At 45.6% G+C, this 18640-nt stretch overlaps 1 long non-coding RNA gene across 1 annotated transcript in view; it reads left to right on the top strand.

Moving 5' to 3' along the window:
* Window positions 1-18640, top strand: part of LOC146045649 (uncharacterized) — a 280538-nt gene that overhangs the window by 69078 nt on the left and 192820 nt on the right. Inside the window, exon 3 of the long non-coding RNA XR_014465538.1 lies at window positions 881-1042. This is a non-coding gene — a long non-coding RNA (uncharacterized LOC146045649). The remainder of the gene's footprint in view (window positions 1-880; window positions 1043-18640) is intronic.

Here is an 18640-nt window from a genome sequence, read left to right as displayed (position 1 = left end):
TATAACACAAAGCCCTTTCTGTACCGCTTCATGTCCTACCCCAGGCATCTGCCCTGCTTGCCTGTATGATACATGCAGCATTTTCTGTATGATTCAGCAGCGCTCAGCATCTTTTTATGCATCTTTTGTCCATTAAAATTAATCTTATTTGCAAAGAGATATGAATTAGACACACTAGCAGCTTCTGCTGATAAAAATATGTGACATGAATATATACTGCGTGCGACCGTGGCTATATCTGAATACAAAATGGTACATTATGTTTCTTGGAAAATACTGTAGCGTAGCATTTCTCAGGCAGATACAGCCACGGTCACACACTGAATATATTTATTTATATAGCCACATATCATTTTAATCAGTGTAAGCAGCTTGTGTGTCTTATTTGCATCAATTTGCGAATAAGGTGCATTTTAATGGGGAAAAAAACACACAAAAGATGCCCGTGACTACCGAGTCATAGCATGGCGTGAATAAAAAGGGCTGTTTCACACATTAGCAGGCTAGATATATGTGGACACATCTGTAAATGTGTGCTGTGCACTACTCCCAATGGTGTGAGCTGCAAAATATAGGGGTTAATGTGGGGGGAACCCATGCAAATACTCTACACAGATGACCAGGAATTAAACTCAACCCCTCAGAGCTAACCACTATGCCAACTCTGCTGCCCCATACCCAAACTTCAAAAGTTAGAAGTCTCCAATGTACCCATCCCATTTCCTATCATCCCATCTACTGTACAGTCTCTGTGGGATAGGCAGAGTGAAACTAGGGTGTGACGTGTAAATGTTCAAATTTGTGGGTGTCTCTTTGTGTATGAAGCAGGTAAGGATGTGTTGGGAAAAAGCAATTAACGTGTTTCCTTTCATGTTTGTAGCTCCTGCCTTGATTCGTCAGGCCTCCATGTGTTTCCCCCAGCGGAGGCAATGACGGCATACCATATGTTGGATCAGGGCCGGCGTTCCCAGCTTCCCTGGCGACCTCAACAAAGATTGTTTTAGAATAATCACTTTGACGTGTTGGCACAATAAGTTATACGGTAGGTAGAATAATATACAGTGATGACAATTATTTATATGCCTGCATTCATATGATCTAAAATGTTATCTGATCTTCCTCTGGTCTAATCTGCAGAATTTACAAAGAGTGTGTAACTGAATTTGAGACTAGAAGGACACACAACAAAATTGCATTTCCGTGTGTGTGTGTGTGTGTGTCTGGATTAAGCCAAACACTTTCAGGGACTTTGTTGTCCTCTGGATTCAGAATAACCATTTCTATTTTAGTGGAATGAGTCCTACAAGGTGACACCTGGACATGAAATTGTGCATACGTGTACATGTTTATGCGCAAACTGGGCATATTGAATCATAAGATGACAGTGATTTTTGGAAGGTGTACAAGCCCCCATCATTATTTTTACTTTTTATATTTTTCGGATATGATTCTAATAGGTGTCTAAGCTACAGTAGGAGCAAGATGGAAACACAAGGCGTTATTTACTTAGCTGAGAAATAAGTGTCCGGGTGGGAAAATCTGGTAGTGTGTGGGCAAACCTGATTTTCCTTAAGAAATTGTCTTGCTAGCAAGAAAATTTTTAAAAAGTGTGTGGTATAGATATCGAGGCCACATTCTGGTTGAAAAATCGTCCTGATTGCTGTCAAAATAATCATACAGTATATACCTAGCTTTAGGGTCAGTTATGTGATGATAGCCAGGGTGGTGCTTTTGTTTGTACACATATTTATTTATTTATTTATTTGGTTTCTTATATAGTGCAGCAGATTCCGTTGCACTTTACAATGTAGACAGTGATAAAACAAACTGGGTAACAATGGACAGACTTGGAGGTAAGAGGGCCCTGCTGCAAGCTTACAATCTATAGGGACAAAGGAGGGAAACACAAGGACAGGCACCAGTAATAGCATAGCTTGTAGGTCCAGAAGGGAAGCTATATAATAACTCAGAGGGTTATGCGTGTAGAACCTAAATATGATAGGCTTGCCTGAAGAGGTGAGTTTTCAGGGAACACTTGAAAGTTTGGAGGCTAGCGGAGAGTCTTGTAATAGTGAATAGGAGCTGGTGATCCTTGCAGTAGAGAGACGCAGATCTTGTGCAGAGCGGAGTGGTTGAGATGGGAGATATTTTGTGATAAGTTAAGAGATATATGCGTGTGCGTATGGTTAATAGCTTTATATGCAAGTGTTTTATATTGAATACAGTAAGATACAGGCAACCAATGGAGGGACTAGCAGAGCGGATCAGCAGATGATGAATGTCTTGCAAGGAAGATCAGCCTAGCAGCAGCAATTAGAATGGATTGCAGTGGCGAGAGTCTTGGGAAGACCAGTTAGGAGACTATTACAATAATCAATGTGGGATAAAATATTTTCTGATTGCCAGTTGCCAGCACATCATACTGACCATAAATAATTTGATTGTGTCCTGGACCACTAACCTGAGGCACCCATGTGCCGTTTGACATCCCATGGTAACAACATGCACAGCTTTGGAACCTCTGCACAGGAAGGCAACTTTACATCATATAATGAATGAAACACAGACCTAGGCTGCCTTGTGTATTATACCCAGTACCTCTGTATTCTGTGTCAGTGCCTGGCCCCGGACACAGACCTAGTCTGCCTTGTGTGTTATACCCAGTACCTCTGTATTCTGTGTCAGTGCCAGGCCCCGGACACAGACCTAGGCTGCCTTGTGTATTATACTCAGTACCTCTATATTCTGTGTCAGTGCCTGGCCCCGGACACAGACCTAGGCTGCCTTGTGTGTTATACCCAGTACCTCTGTATTCTGTGTCAGTGCCAGGCCCCGGACACAGACCTAGGGTGCCGTGTGTTATATACCCCGTATCTCTGTATTCTGTGTCAGTGCCCGGCCTCAGACACAGACCTAGTCTGCCTTGTGTAATGTACACAGTACCTCTGTATTCTGTGTTAGTGCCAGGCCTGGGCACAGACCTAGGCTGCCTTGTGTATTATACCCAGTACCTCTGTATTCTACGTCAGTGCCAGGCCCCGGACACAGACCTAGGCTGCCTTGTGTATTATACCCAGTAGTACCTCTATATTCTGTGTCAGTGCCAGGCCCCGGAGACAGACCTAGGCTGCCTTGTGTATTATACCCAGTACCTCTATATTCTGTGTCAGTGCCAGGCCCCGGACACAGACCTAGGCTGCCTTGTGTATTATACCCAGTACCTCTATATTCTGTGTCAGTGCCAGGCCTCGGACACAGACCTAGGCTGCCTTGTGTATTATACCCAGTACCTCTATATTCTGTGTCAGTGCCAGGCCCCGGACACAGACCTAGGCTGCCTTGTGTATTATACCCAGTAGTACCTCTATATTCTGTGTCAGTGCCAGGCCTCGGACACAGACCTAGGCTGCCTTGTGTATTATACCCAGTAGTACCTCTATATTCTGTGTCAGTGCCCGGCCTCAGACACAGACCTAGTCTGCCTTGTGTAATGTACACAGTACCTCTGTATTCTGTGTTAGTGCCAGGCCTGGGCACAGACCTAGGCTGCCTTGTGTATTATACCAAGTACCTCTATATTCTGTGTCAGTGCCAGGCCCCGGACACAGACCTAGGCTGCCTTGTGTATTATACCCAGTACCTCTATATTCTGTGTCAGTGCCAGGCCTCGGACACAGACCTAGGCTGCCTTGTGTATTATACCCAGTACCTCTATATTCTGTGTCAGTGCCAGGCCCCGGACACAGACCTAGGCTGCCTTGTGTAATGTACACAGTACCTCTGTATTCTGTGTTAGTGCCAGGCCTGGGCACAGACCTAGGCTGCCTTGTGTATTATACCCAGTACCTCTGTATTCTATGTCAGTGCCAGGCCCCGGACACAGACCTAGGCTGCCTTGTGTATTATACCCAGTAGTACCTCTATATTCTGTGTCAGTGCCAGGCCTCGGACACAGACCTAGGCTGCCTTGTGTATTATAGCCAGTACCTCTATATTCTGTGTCAGTGCCCGGCCTCAGACACAGACCTAGTCTGCCTTGTGTAATGTACACAGTACCTCTGTATTCTGTGTTAGTGCCAGGCCTGGGCACAGACCTAGGCTGCCTTGTGTATTATACCCAGTACCTCTGTATTCTATGTCAGTGCCAGGCCCCGGACACAGACCTAGGCTGCCTTGTGTATTATACCCAGTAGTACCTCTATATTCTGTGTCAGTGCCAGGCCCCGGACACAGACCTAGGCTGCCTTGTGTATTATACCCAGTACCTCTATATTCTGTGTCAGTGCCAGGCCCCGGACACAGACCTAGGCTGCCTTGTGTATTATACCCAGTACCTCTATATTCTGTGTCAGTGCCAGGCCTCGGACACAGACCTAGGCTGCCTTGTGTATTATACCCAGTACCTCTATATTCTGTGTCAGTGCCAGGCCTCGGACACAGACCTAGGCTGCCTTGTGTATTATACCCAGTACCTCTGTATTCTGTGTCAGTGCCAGGCCTCGGACACAGACCTAGGCTGCCTTGTGTATTATACCCAGTACCTCTGTTTTCTGTGTCAGTGCCAGGCCCCGGAGACAGACCTAGGCTGCCTTGTGTATTATACCCAGCACCTCTATATTCTGTGTCAGTGCCAGGCCCCGGACACAGACCTAGGCTGCCTTGTGTATTATACCCAGCACCTCTATATTCTGTGTCAGTGCCAGGCCCCGGATACAGACCTAGGCTGCCTTGTGTATTATACCCAGCACCTCTATATTCCGTGTCAGTGCCAGACCCCGGATACAGACCTAGGCTGCCTTGTGTATTATACCCAGTACCTCTGTATTCTGTGTCATTGCCAGGCACTGGACACAGACCTAGGCTGCCTTGTGTATTATGCCCATTACCTCTATATTGTGTGTCAGTGCCAGGCCCCGGACACAGACCTAGGCTGCCTTGAGTATTATGCCCAGTACCTCTATATTGTGTGTCAGTGCCTGGCCCCGGACACAGACCTAGGCTGCCTTGTGTATTATACCCAGTACCTCTATATTCTGTGTCAGTGCCAGGCCCCGGACACAGACCTAGGCTGCCTTGTGTATTATACCCAGTACCTCTATATTCTGTGTCAGTGCCAGGCCTCGGACACAGACCTAGGCTGCCTTGTGTATTATACCCAGTACCTCTGTTTTCTGTGTCAGTGCCAGGCCCCGGAGACAGACCTAGGCTGCCTTGTGTATTATACCCAGCACCTCTATATTCTGTGTCAGTGCCAGGCCCCGGACACAGACCTAGGCTGCCTTGTGTATTATACCCAGCACCTCTATATTCTGTGTCAGTGCCAGGCCCCGGATACAGACCTAGGCTGCCTTGTGTATTATACCCAGCACCTCTATATTCCGTGTCAGTGCCAGACCCCGGATACAGACCTAGGCTGCCTTGTGTATTATACCCAGTACCTCTGTATTCTGTGTCATTGCCAGGCACTGGACACAGACCTAGGCTGCCTTGTGTATTATGCCCATTACCTCTATATTGTGTGTCAGTGCCAGGCCCCGGACACAGACCTAGGCTGCCTTGAGTATTATGCCCAGTACCTCTATATTGTGTGTCAGTGCCAGGCCCCGGACACAGACCTAGGCTGCCTTGTGTATTATACCCAGTACCTCTATATTCTGTGTCAGTGCCAGGCCCCGGACACAGACCTAGGCTGCCTTGTGTATTATGCCCAGTACCTCTGTATTCTGTGTCAGTGCCAGGCCCCGGACACAGACCTAGTCTGCCTTGTGTATTATACCCAGTACCTCTATATTGTGTGTCAGTGCCAGGCCCCGGACACAGACCTAGTCTGCCTTGTGTATTATGCCCAGTACCTCTATATTCTGTGTCAGTGCCAGGCCCCGGACACAGACCTAGGCTGCCTTGTGTATTATGCCCAGTACCTCTATATTGCGTGTCAGTACCAGGCCCCGGACACAGACCTAGGCTGCCTTGTGTATTATGCCCAGAGCCTGTATATTCTCTATCAGTACCAGACCTCAGATAAGGAACTAGGTTGCTTTGTGCATTATATAGAGCACCTCTATATTCTTATAAGTGTCAGACCCCAGATACAGACCTAGGCTGCCTTGTGTATTATATCCAGCACTCTGGACATAGATCCACAGATGTAGCCACACTCAGCTTTGCATTGCGGCATAGCTGGAGCGACTATTGTGCCCATACCTAAATGTCCAGAGGATCTCCATGCCAGGCCCCGGATACAGACCTAAGATGACTTGTGTCTGTATTTCTAATCCCCTCTCAATTCCAGACCCTAGACAAAGCCTTATATTGGCTTGTGTATAATCCAGACCCCTCCACCACAATCCCCATTTGACTCACTACAGCAATGAATATTCTCATTCTGTTTTTTATTTTTTTTATTACCAAGGAACCCATTCCAAGCCATGACCTTTATTAATGTTTGCGTCATGGTCAGTCTTGGCATCGGCGATGCTTGTTTGTGTGGTTAAGGAGTGCCTGTCCTTGTTAATTGTGCTGTATTCATCATTAAATATTTACTGGCTATTTCCTATTGAGGGCAGCAGGAAATTGGGAGAACCGGAGCAGCAGCAGCTGTAACGCCTCACACACTGGAAGGGATGCGGGTCTGTGAAATATGTGAAGCAGTAGAATGAAGGACAGGCTAATTTCCCAGCCAATCTCCCACGACAATTCCGCCTGCCATCTAAGATCTAAAGCCCATAAAGTTATACGGCTGCAACAGTACCACTATCTCTCACTCCCTGTCCACCCACAGTCTTCCAGGCTTGATAGGGGCTTTTTTTTTATCCAGCGCGTCTCCCTCAGGTCCCTCCCCGTGTTCCCATACAGTTTCACATGTGGTCTAAGAGGGGGCATTTCCTGCCGTTAAGAAAAGCAAAACCAAGACCCTAGCATAGAAATGCTGGATGCGGAACACCCAAGTAGACGCAGTGTGAGAGAGAGAGAAGCTTAATCCATTCCATATGACTAGCTACAGACGCCTAGCAAGACAGGCCAAGCGCTGATTGGAATAAGGAACAATCCCTTTTTTTTTCTTCTAAGTGGACACTTCAAAAATACTAGGAAACGGTTCCAGGGGGCGTGCCCTTATGTTTCAGGGCGATGATTTGGCCGGTTACGCCGGCTTCTTTCTTCACTTTAACAATAAACTATAGAATGCATTAATGCAAATGCAGTATAAGCAAATTCCAGAAGCTTCGGCTGTTCCGGAGGGTGTAGATTTTAATGGGGATTTCACTGTTTTGCTTGAGCCGAGGTGGTACTGTAAGTGCTTTTCGTGTCATGTCCTGTTTACTCCTCCAAAGAGGTTCCTAATGAGCAATTCAGTGCTTATTACATGCTGAGCTCACACATCTAGGGCCTTATTTTAGTTCACTCTTTCTGACAAAATTCTTCTTACCGTGTTTCCCCGATAATTAGCCCTACCCCGATAATAAGCCCTACCCCAGATTTTGGACGCTGGTCCAAAATAAGCCCTCCCCCGAAATTAAGCCCTATCAAATTTCCCATGTTTTTTTTTTTTTTTTTTAACTGTAGCCCCCGCTCAGCCCCGCTGACCTCCGCTGCCCTCCGCTGCCCTCCGCTCACCTCCTCTCACCTCGCCTGCAACACCGCGGCTCCCGTTCCCAGGGATGCATTGCGGTTGGCGCGGCGTGACGTCACGCCGCGCCAACCGCAATGCATCCATGGGAACGGGAGCCGCTCAGCTCAACGCATACAGACGGAGTCGGAGAGGAGTCCCTGCACAATAAGGTTTATACATGGCTTCAGGGGGGGGGGGTTTATACATGGCTCATGGGAAGGCAGGACTTGTCTGGGTCTTTCTTACTGAGAAGTTCATAAAAGGGAGATACCTGGTCCCAGTCACTAACTGTTTTAATGGAGCAGTGGGGCATGTTTTAAATAAGCCCTCCCCCGAAAATAAGACCTATGGTCTTTTTTGAGTGAAAAAAAAAAATAAGACAGTGTCTTATTATCGGGGAAACACGGTAGATGGACAAAACCATGTGCACTGCAGGTGGGGCAGATGTAACATGTGCAGAGATAATTAGATTTGGGTGAGTTATTTTGTTTCTCTGCAGGGTAAATACTGACTGCTTTATTTTTACACTGCAAAATAGATCTCACTTTGAAGTAAAACCCCACCCAAATCTAATTCTTTCTGCACAAGTTACATCTGCCCCACCTGCAGTGCACATGGTTTTGTCCATCTAAGAAGGATTTTGTCAGAAAGAGTGAACTAGAATAAGGCCCCAAGTACTGTGTGTAACTGCAGCACAGTTCGGGGTGCATGTATGGTAGGTCTGTACATATATAGGTGCTTCCCAATGCATTCATTGTTAATAATTTCCCATGTTACCTTTTTGTGTCTATCCGTGTATTGCTAATCTCGCACAATAACATACTTAGTGCGCCCCAGAGGCGGCTGCTTCAGCTGGTGTTCTTGTGAGTTGGATGAGCCTTGCATGGTTCTGATTATACTGTCAGGAACCTGTATCTTGCTTTAACATTCTGTGGCTCAAGTTTTACATGTCATCTCGTCCAATAATAGCTTACTCTGCCCAGGGTAGCCCATGCAGTGTGCCCAAGATGGCTGCCCTTCCTGGGAAGGATAATTAAGTTTTGGAATTTCTGACCCAAAAACAGCTGCCTCGCCTCAATATTATGTGCATTGTTTGTATATATTCTGCAAATATAATCCTCTGTATTGTGTATATGGAATCTGTAAAGCACTTTGAGCCCTTTTAAAGAAACGCACTGTGTAAATAAAATAATAATTATTATTATTATACGCACATGTGTTCATTATTCAGAGGGCATTGCAATAGGGTTTTTGGTCCTTTATTAGGAGTGTTTTCTGGAAATTTACATGTCCTGGTGTAAATCTGTGCCATATTACATGACCATAAACTGAGCCGTGAATCTGTAGCTCAGTATATACATAGTGTAATTCCTTCGTACTATCGGTGCAAGGTGCATAATTCCCTTGTACTACCCGTGCGAGGTGCATACAGTCCATTGTACTGCACCGCTAGTGCTGGAAAGAAGGCATGTAGCGTAATGAGCGTCCCCTTCCCGTGAAGATCGTGGATCTGATGTGTTTCCTCAGCAGCCACCAGTAGGGATTGGCAAAATCCCCACCAAAAAACAAAGTCATGAAATAAAAACTCATCTGGTGTGATGGACAGTAGTGGGCAGCATGGATGGTGTAATGGTTATCATTACTGCCTCACAGCGCTGAGGTCATAGGTTGCTGAGGTCACAGGTTCGATCCCCACCATGGCTCTAACTGTGCGGAGTTTGTATATTCTCCCTGTGCTTGCATGGGTTTCCTCCGGGTACTCCGGTTTCCTCCCACAATCCAAAATATACTGGTAGGCTAATTGGCTTCCAACAAAATTAACCCTAGAATGTCTGTGTGCGTGTACATGTGGTAGGGAATATAGATTGTAAGCTCCACTGGGGCAGGGACTGATGTGAATGTTCAAATATTCTCTGTAAAGCGCTGCGGAATATGTGTGCGCTATATAAGAAACTGCTAATAAATAAATAACATTTTGAGTACCACAATAGTGTTTACTTGCGTAATATAAAATGTATAATTTATTTTATTAATTAATTAACAGTTTCTTGTATAGTGCAGCAAATTCCATATAGTCACATACTGTACAACAAGATATCCACTAATGAAACAACAGTCTGTAATTCTGTAAGGTAAGAATGGCGTCCTACAGTATAGCGACTGACTGTGTATATGTGTATACAATGCAGAGGTGGCTCACTCAGGACCCAAACATCTAGTTGTAAGCATTTATTTTAAATTGTAAATAATGTACACAAGAAGCTGAGTTTGTATCGCTAAGAATACTATAGTTTTCAGTATTGCACTAATGAAACGGGTGTGCAAATTTCATGCACACCACCTGAATTCACCCCATAGATGTGAGCAGACTTTTATTTGATAAAGAGATAGATATACTATTGACATTTCTACTTTTATAACAAAGACCTTGATATTAATGTCTTGCTTTATACATGCAAGTGCAGTGTATAGCTATGTTTAATAAAGTGGTTCCCAAACTTTTTGGAATCACAGCACCCTACAGAATGAAGTTTTTTTTAAGACACCCCTAGGAAAAAAAAATTTTCTTTTTGAGAAATTCAGAAAAAATTTAATAAAATAATTAAATTGTGTTTAGATTTCCTTAGGGTCAGAAATGTGGTGAGGGACCAGATTCGCTCTCTTGTCCACAAATGTTATGATTGGTGGCCACCAGCTTTGATTACAGATAGCAGTTACATTGACCATAAATAATTTGAATAAGTCCTTGACCACCAACCCAGGGCACCCCTACAAATGTCCTGAGGCACCCCAGAGTGCCATTGATCTAATGGCCTTAACTGTGTGGAGTTTGTATATTCTCCCATGCTTGTGTTAGTTTCCTAGAATGTTAGGGTTTTCTAGCAGCCTAGATTGTCTGTGTGTGCGTGTACATGTGGTAGGGAATATATGCCCCAATTTACACCTTATTAGGCTGCGTATATTCGCTCCATAGTGAGCCCCCTCGATCGCCCGCCCACCATAGCCTGAATCCCATCGCTATGCTGCAATCAGATGTTTACACTTATACATCTGCTCCATTGCACCCGCATAGAGGAAAAATAAATCGATGGTTTCCTCTGTTCGCTGTAAAAGATAAGCCAGGAGTTTAGGACTTACTTTTTTTATTTGAACGGAGATGGGCGAATTGAGTGTGGGCACTGACATCATGTGACTTCATCCGTCCATCCCGAGCAGATGAGGGCACGCCCTCCTACCTCTATTACTGTTTGTTATTACCCAGTTTTATCTTTGTGTCCAATTGTATAGCGCAGTGGAAAGATATATATAGATACCGTGGGGTCCGACACTCTGGATTAATAACAGCAGCTCCAGGTGACCTTGCCATCCATATAATATACTTCACATAGGTCTAAGACTAGACCAGGCCGGCACTCTGGAGACTCACCATAAGAAAAGAGACTAAAACATGTCGGCTGCGGTCAACACGGCGTAGTCTCTTTTCTTATGGTGTGAGTCTCCAGAGTGCCGGCCTGGTCTAGTCTTAGACCTATGTAAAGTGTGTGTGTGTGTGTATGTATATATATATATATATATATATATATATATATATATATATATATAAAGGAAAACATATCACTCTTTGATAGTTTATTAATAATATGTATGGACAGAGAGAGCTTAGTTCATGTTCTGCTCCGTTCTGGCCACCAGCTATTATCCTCAGTGTCCCGCTGCTAAAACAAGCAGAAGAATTCCAACTTTCATGTATAATTGTGCAATTTTATGAGCCAACTTTTTAAGGTGGTCGCTCATTTCACAGCTGAGAACGCCTTTCAGTACTGATCCCCCTGTGACCCCGTTCCTGTCACTTTCCCCCCCGCCCTGCATCAAAGTCAACACTCATCTAATTTAGTAACAATAACAAAGAATTTATGTGATTTATGTGTCTGCTAAATGGTTTCTTATTTGTTTTAATTAAAGGTCCTTTCTTATATCAAAAATATTAGTGCTAGCACCGTCTGAGAGGGGCTCAATTAATTCCTGATTAATTAATAATCCATGAAAACTGCCTGCTGTGTAATTAGTGGGAGGTCAGGGTACAGTGTGACTTATGCGCTCCAGCACACCGTTAATCAACATTATTTCACTGAATGTGGCCATGGAGGGGGGGGGGCGTAGTATTACAGGGTTATGTGACATCCAGATTTAACTCTATAGCTTTCAGCAATGCCTGTAAATAGCAGAGATTTTCTTATCAAGCTTTGAGACATCAGCGCCAGACAGTCGACATGGACACAGTTTAAGTGTACTACGTCCCCTCGCATGGCTCGCTGCACTCACCATGCTTCGGCCCTTTGCCATCATTCGATGGTCGTCGACCATCGAATGATGGGGGTGGGTCCCCAAAGCCTGAGAATGGATGTTTATGTTAAACGTCCATTCGCTGCCAATGCTGGCGAACCCGCACTGCGAGGTGGGCGGGCGGGCAGTCTGGCATTAATCGGGCAGCCTTGCGAGTCAACCAGAATAACCCCTTAATATGTTCTCTAAAGATTGCCAGCCTTCAAAAATTGCAGTTTCATTTTGGATCTATACCGTGGGGGTCAGAGCAGAAGCCAGTGTGAATAACTAGTTCAGTTCTGCAGGGAGATAGATTCTGAGCTGTCTTCCGTCGTCGACCTTTTGACGATGTCGACCATATGCTTTTTCACCATATGGGCCCTTATTCTGATCGGTGCGGCCGGATCCGAATATGCGGCCAGGACCGTGCGTGCGAAACCCCGCCTTCCGTACGGATCGCTCACTCCGTCCGTACGCGGTAAGAAGCTGGCCGAACGGACCGCACGTGTATTTTTCATGGAATACGCCTCCTCCATCTCAGGGAACCTCCCCCATCATTCGATGGTCGCAGACCATCGAATGCAGGACCGAGTGCTCCACCAGCTCCCGCAACCTCAGACCACACGGACATTTTTCCGTGCAAAAGCAGGGATCTGCGCGGGCAGCTGACATCCGGCGATGTCATATGTCCGCCCCCTACACGTGCGTCACGGCCGCATTACCATGCGTACGCCCAGCGTTTGCATGGGAACGCCCATGAAACGCGGGGCAAATGCATATGGTAATGAGCCCAAATAGCCCTTCACGCCCCTCTCCACCCCCTATTCGGAGTGTTCACATTTCATGCGTGATTTGGCCGTACGCCCCGCTCGCACATGCGCAGACACAAAACATCGGCGGACCGAACGCACGCGGATATTACCGCACCAACCAGAATAAGGGCCATGGTGTCAATCCCTTGACTGTTGACCTAGTCATTGCCGACCCATCCTCTGGATCCCGCTAATATAGCCACAATTTGGTTTGGGTCTATTTGGGCTGAAAAATTCATTTTTAGTACCAAGTTCCTTCCCTACACCGTGGCGGAGTACATATACCAGATGGACAACGTTGTCACTCATTTTATTCCAAGCATTCTTTACTGAGGATTACAGGACAATTTCTAGAGATCGGATGTTGCCTATAGCAACCAATCAGATTCTACTTTTTTAAACCCCTCCTACAAGATAATAGATGGATTCTGATTGGTTGCTATGGGCAACATCCCATCTTCAATACAACTCCCATCTTAGTAAACTTACACTTTTGTGGTTAAGTTTTCTGTTATTTATATTCTGTTAGCTCCTATTGGGTTGTGGTATGTTACAGTAGGTCGACAATGTCTAGATTAACACCAAAGGATTGACATGCGCACTGTCGATGGTGACAAAAGCTTGACCCAAGCAAAAGGTTGGCATGGAATAGGATGACACATAAAAAGGTCGACATTTATTTTTCAGTTTCTCTATGTGAACTCCTGCGCATGTGGACCCCCAATTAGTGCACCACTAACGGTGGGCCCCCTTTACTGTTTTTAGCCGTTATCCACGTGTATAGTAAAGTATTAAAAAATTCAGAAGAGAAAAAACCCATGTCAACCTTTTCATGTGTCGACCATTTTCATGTCGACCGTTTTTTCTTGTGTCAGCATATGGCAGGCATTCCCAACCACGGTCCTCAAGGCACACCAACAGTACAGGTTTTAGTGATATCCAGGCTTGAGCACAGGTGACTTAATTAGTACCTGTGTGATTCTGATTAATCCATCTGTGCTGAAGCCTGGGATATCCTTGAGGACCGTGGTTGGGAATGCCTGCCATATGGTGTCAACCTATTGGCTGTTGACCTAGACATTTTAGACCTACTGCTCGTATACCCACCCATTGTATATACCTTTGTCGTAGACCTTTCAATAATTGAGAGATTTCTTTATTGCTAATATTTGTGTAACAATGAATGTCATCTAAACGGAATGTCATCTAAAAAAATGCCGTATTTCTATATTCATCCTCGTCCAGTCGGTTCTGGTTCTTCTTTGGTTGTCTGTGATTCCCAGATGACTGAGACAGTAAAAGTGAGCTTATATTGTGTTAAGAATTAGCTAAATCAATTTGTCTATTATCTAATATTTATATTTGTTAGTTGAACTAATTCCCTTGACTTTGCTGGGCTACTGTTATAATGGTGGCCGTACACGATGCAATGGTCCCACTAAAAGGTTGAAACCGCATCGTATGTAGCTCAAATTGCACCGTTTTTCTATATGGGTTGTGATGCTTGCTCCCAAAAACCATGTGCAGGGAGTTCTTTTTGTACTGGATCGCATCATGTCTAGTGCCAATCTCACGCTATTTTGGGGTATGCATTATAATTTGAACTACAGACGGAGGTGCTCTCTTCTATACAGGGGCTGTCGGTCGGATTGCCAGCCGCCGGAAGGGGACGCGCGTGCACGAGACGCATGCGCGTCCCCTTTAAATGGAGCTCCTCGCCGCCAGTCCCCGATGCTCGCCCCACCTCCCCGCCGCCCGGTAACTGGGACGCCTGTGCATGTGGAACACTTGCGTGTCCCAGTCAGATAGAGCGCCATCTCGCCAGCGGGGGCAATCTGGTGAGCACCGGTGGTGGCTGAGATGCATCTGTAGATGAGACGCGATCTAGTACAAAAGGCACACCGCACATATCGCACCGTGTGTGGGCACCTTTAAGACTTGGCTACAGAACAGATGAGGCTGTCAATAAAGTGCTTATCTGATCCCTAACGTTATGGCGCCCTGAGACGCTGCAAGTTGGCCACTGTGAAATTGGAGCTGTTCTCTCAAAAGCCCCTAAAAAGTCACCTCTGGAATTATGTCTTCAGGAAATTTTCCTCAGCCGAAATGAATCATGATCCTGACACTGCTAGAAACCTAATGGGCATGTGAAGAACAGCATGATTATGTAGAAGTCTCTTCGCATTATATCATGGTTTAGTGCATTATATCATAGCTATATATTATATATAAACTCAGTTCTAGGGAGGATGGATGATCCTATCAACTAGAAACCAAAAAGCATCAAATATGTTTCTCTGTCATGTCAGGGCCGAAACTAGGTGTTTCGGCGCCCGGGTCGGCAGTCATTTGGTCCCCCCCCCCCCCAAAAAAAAAAAATCACTGCCTTGGGGTCAGGCAGCGGGGGTCCGGGGACTGGAAAAGGTTAACTCCGGCTCCTAGCGCTGCCGGGCGGTGGGCGGGAAGCAGATTTTGAAAAGACTTGCCGGACGCTGATTGGCTAGTCTTTTCAAAATCATCAGCGCTTCCCACCGCCAGGCAAATAGCGACTGTGTATGTGAAAGCCGCCAGGCAAATAGTGAGCGGCTGTGTATGTGAAAGCTGCCGCTACACCAGTCCCTGGACCCCCGCTGCCAACATACCTGTGTGTAGCGTCCATGGGTCCAGGGACTGGTGTAGCGGCAGCCTTCACTCACTCCGTCTCCTAGCGGAGGGAAGCGCTGATGACTTTAAAAAGACTTGCCGGACGCTGATTGGCTGAATTCAGCCAATCAGCATCCGGCAAGTCTTTTCAAAACCTGCTTCCCGCCCACCGTCCAGCAGCGCTAGGAGCCGGAGTTAACCCACCAGTCCCCGGGACCCCGCTAGGACCTGGCATTAACCCACCAGTCCCCGGACCCCCGCTGCTCATCCCAGGGACCACGCTGCTGGGACACCACACTAGCGCCACCACCCTCCAGCGCCCGGTGCGCGAGACCCCCAAGCCCCCCCCCCCTAGTTACGGCCCTGGTCATGTACAATAGTTTTTGATGTATAATTTATCCTGTTCTTCCTACTAATAACATTATTGAGTTTAGATTTATCCAATAAATCCAGATGTATCCTGCCTGGCCGACCTCCCAAGTTACTGCATGTTCCAGGTAATCTCTGTCTATCTCTCCTAAAGCAATCGCATCCCTCTAAACCACTAGGAAATATTATGCCTGATTCAGACCTGATCACTGCTGAGCAAATGTGAAGAGGCTCAGCGCAGGAAGAGGCCCCCCCGCTATAGTGAAATCCTGCATTGCAAGTTGATATGTACACTGTGCGAATAAATGTGTACGCCTAGCGATGAATTCGCAGCCGAGCTAAAAATGACCAAATTCCATCGATAGTGGCTCACTATCGAAAGATTTTTTCCGCTGGACACCAGTCATCCCAAGCTAGAAGTAGCCAGGGACTTACTCAGCGACTGCAATGAAAACAGCTGTATCCGGCCTGGAGCTGACATCACAAACCCTCCCCTAAAACACTTGGGCACGCCTGCATCTTCCTAGACATGCCTATCGTTTTTTTCTGTCACGCCTGCAGTTTTTTTTAGCCCCTTACCACCCCCAGGCGCCAGCTTCCTGTCAATAACTTTGTGAGGGCAAGTGAAGGAGAGAAGTAGCAGTATTTGAGCATTGCGGCCCATATGCATGCACAATGCATCAATTATTGACCGAGTGTGCAATCGGGTCTGAATCGGTCAAATTTTCCTGTTACTTCCGAGACTTTGATTCTTATAAAAAAAAAAAAGAAAGATGTAATTTAATATGTTGCATCTTTTTATTGCTCCAGATTTGTTGCTTTATGATTCGTTCATCGCTAAAGAGCCAGTGCAGTGCGCATGTGTGGATTTCATTGTCAATTTACCTTCCTCCAAACGACTCAAATCTGAAAAGACTAAACAAAACCGACTCTTTGATCATCACTTTGGCGGAATTACCTAACACGGGGCACAGGTGGTTCATAATTATTTCATGGAAATAAATAACATTTAAAAAATAACTGTTAATAAAAAAAAAAAACTCGGCACAGTTTTCCTTTAAGCCTGTGACATCCAGAACACTAGAGATATAACATTTTTATTGTATGCAAACTTCCCCATGCGAAATCCACATTACAAGAAAAGGACAGACAAGCCGCCTAAAAAGGGACTGATGATCTTTATGCGTCTTTCTCCTTGCAGAACCTACATAAACATCACCTGATTCTGTCCTGATCGCTGTTGTGTGACGCTGCAAGCCAATCGATTATCGAAATGACTGCGCAGGCGTACAAATTGTTGAGCACATGTGCGGGCCCAAAAAAGCGATAAAAATAAATGATTCGTTTTCCAGCAATCCCCCTCACAATTTGATTGACAGGAAGCCAGCGTTTCTGTGTGGTTACCGGACGTTTCCTGGGAGTTTCCGGAAATAACGCAGGCGTGTCCAGGCATTTTCAGGGAAAGTCTGTGACATCAGCTCCGCCCACGGACAGCCTCACTTGTAAGTCGTGGAAGGATCAGAGTCACACACACTTTGCCCATCAGCGATGAGTTCTGTATCAGGCCCACTGTAACCCAGGTAGTGTCAGTACACGATATGTGTCTGTTTTCCACAGTTATACACAGAATTCTCCATTGTATCAGAGCTTATTAAGAAGGGACCTAAGGTCTCACATTACAAATTATCATGGGAAATAGGTGGGGGGGTTGCTTATTCGATTTCAACCAATCCAACGCCTTCATCTTCTTTGGGACCTCCGCCAGCTCTGAATTGTGAATTTATCTTATTTTGTGAGACTTAGGAAAGCAGCGAGCTATTTGAAGAGCCCTCATTTCTAAATGTAACCCAGATGTTTCTCAAGCAGCTATCAAAAACACAAATTCTATTTGCTTTGGTCCAGGTCACGGCCAGTTTAGTCATTTGATGTTGCGTCCTGTTGATCGGGCCCTGCAGTTCCACGGCTCGGAAGAAAGGGGGAGCTGCCATGTAATCTGATCAGAGTCACAGAGAGGGCATTGATGTGATTTAATATAAGCCTTGCGGTTTGTGGAGCAATAACTCAGTGTAAATTGCTTCACATGAAACATAAAGTTTCTCATCTTGGGCTACAATGTGTCACGATTATGGAATCTTTTAAAGAGCGACTTAAGAGACTCTTGATGTCTCCTCCTCGACTTGGCGTTTAAAAGAATTTCATTTGTCACATTTTTACTGTCTCCTCCTGATGCTTTATAAGGGAAAATTGCAATTGTATAGAAAAATAAAGGAGGGCACTAAGCCCTAGCATGGTGGGTCCCATAAATTATTTCTACCGCCCAACCCAGGGGCGTGATAGAGAGATCAGAAGTTTTATGAGGACTGCAGAGAGCGAATGTTTAATAAATTCCTCTCCGATAAAAATAAAAGGGTCCACGTGACATCCATTCCACGTATCTTTTACAGAGCAGCACATTAACCCTCTCCATACAGATCCGAACTTGTAATGTAACTGCAGATATTCCCTGTAGTCCGGGAACGCACATGACCTCCCTACAGAAATTCTCACCGCTTTTCCATTTCAAGAAATGCTTGTTGTTTTAAAGGGAGAAAAAGCGCAGTGCAAACAGCATATTGTGATGTCACACAGCGTGTTTTGTACCAGTGCGCCCATTTTTACAGCAAAATTTTGTTTGCGGGCCAAGATGGCAGCATCTGTAAGGGTGAGAAATGTTGAAACTTTGGTCAGAGCGAAGATGTTCCTTGCATCATGCAACAGGCAGTTTTTATACTGCGTAGCAATGCAGAAGTAAGATATCATTTAGCAAAGCAAAATATTTTTCATATAATCATGTAATATGGTGGCGAAGGCGCAAGATGTTTCCGAGTATTCGGATGGAACGCAG

The sequence above is a fragment of the Crinia signifera genome, chromosome 11 (assembly GCF_055691185.1).
Source record: "Crinia signifera chromosome 11, ASM5569118v1, whole genome shotgun sequence".
NCBI lineage: Eukaryota > Metazoa > Chordata > Amphibia > Anura > Myobatrachidae > Crinia > Crinia signifera.
Note: the sequence above shows the minus strand (reverse complement) of the source record. Positions and strands in the feature narration are given on the sequence as shown.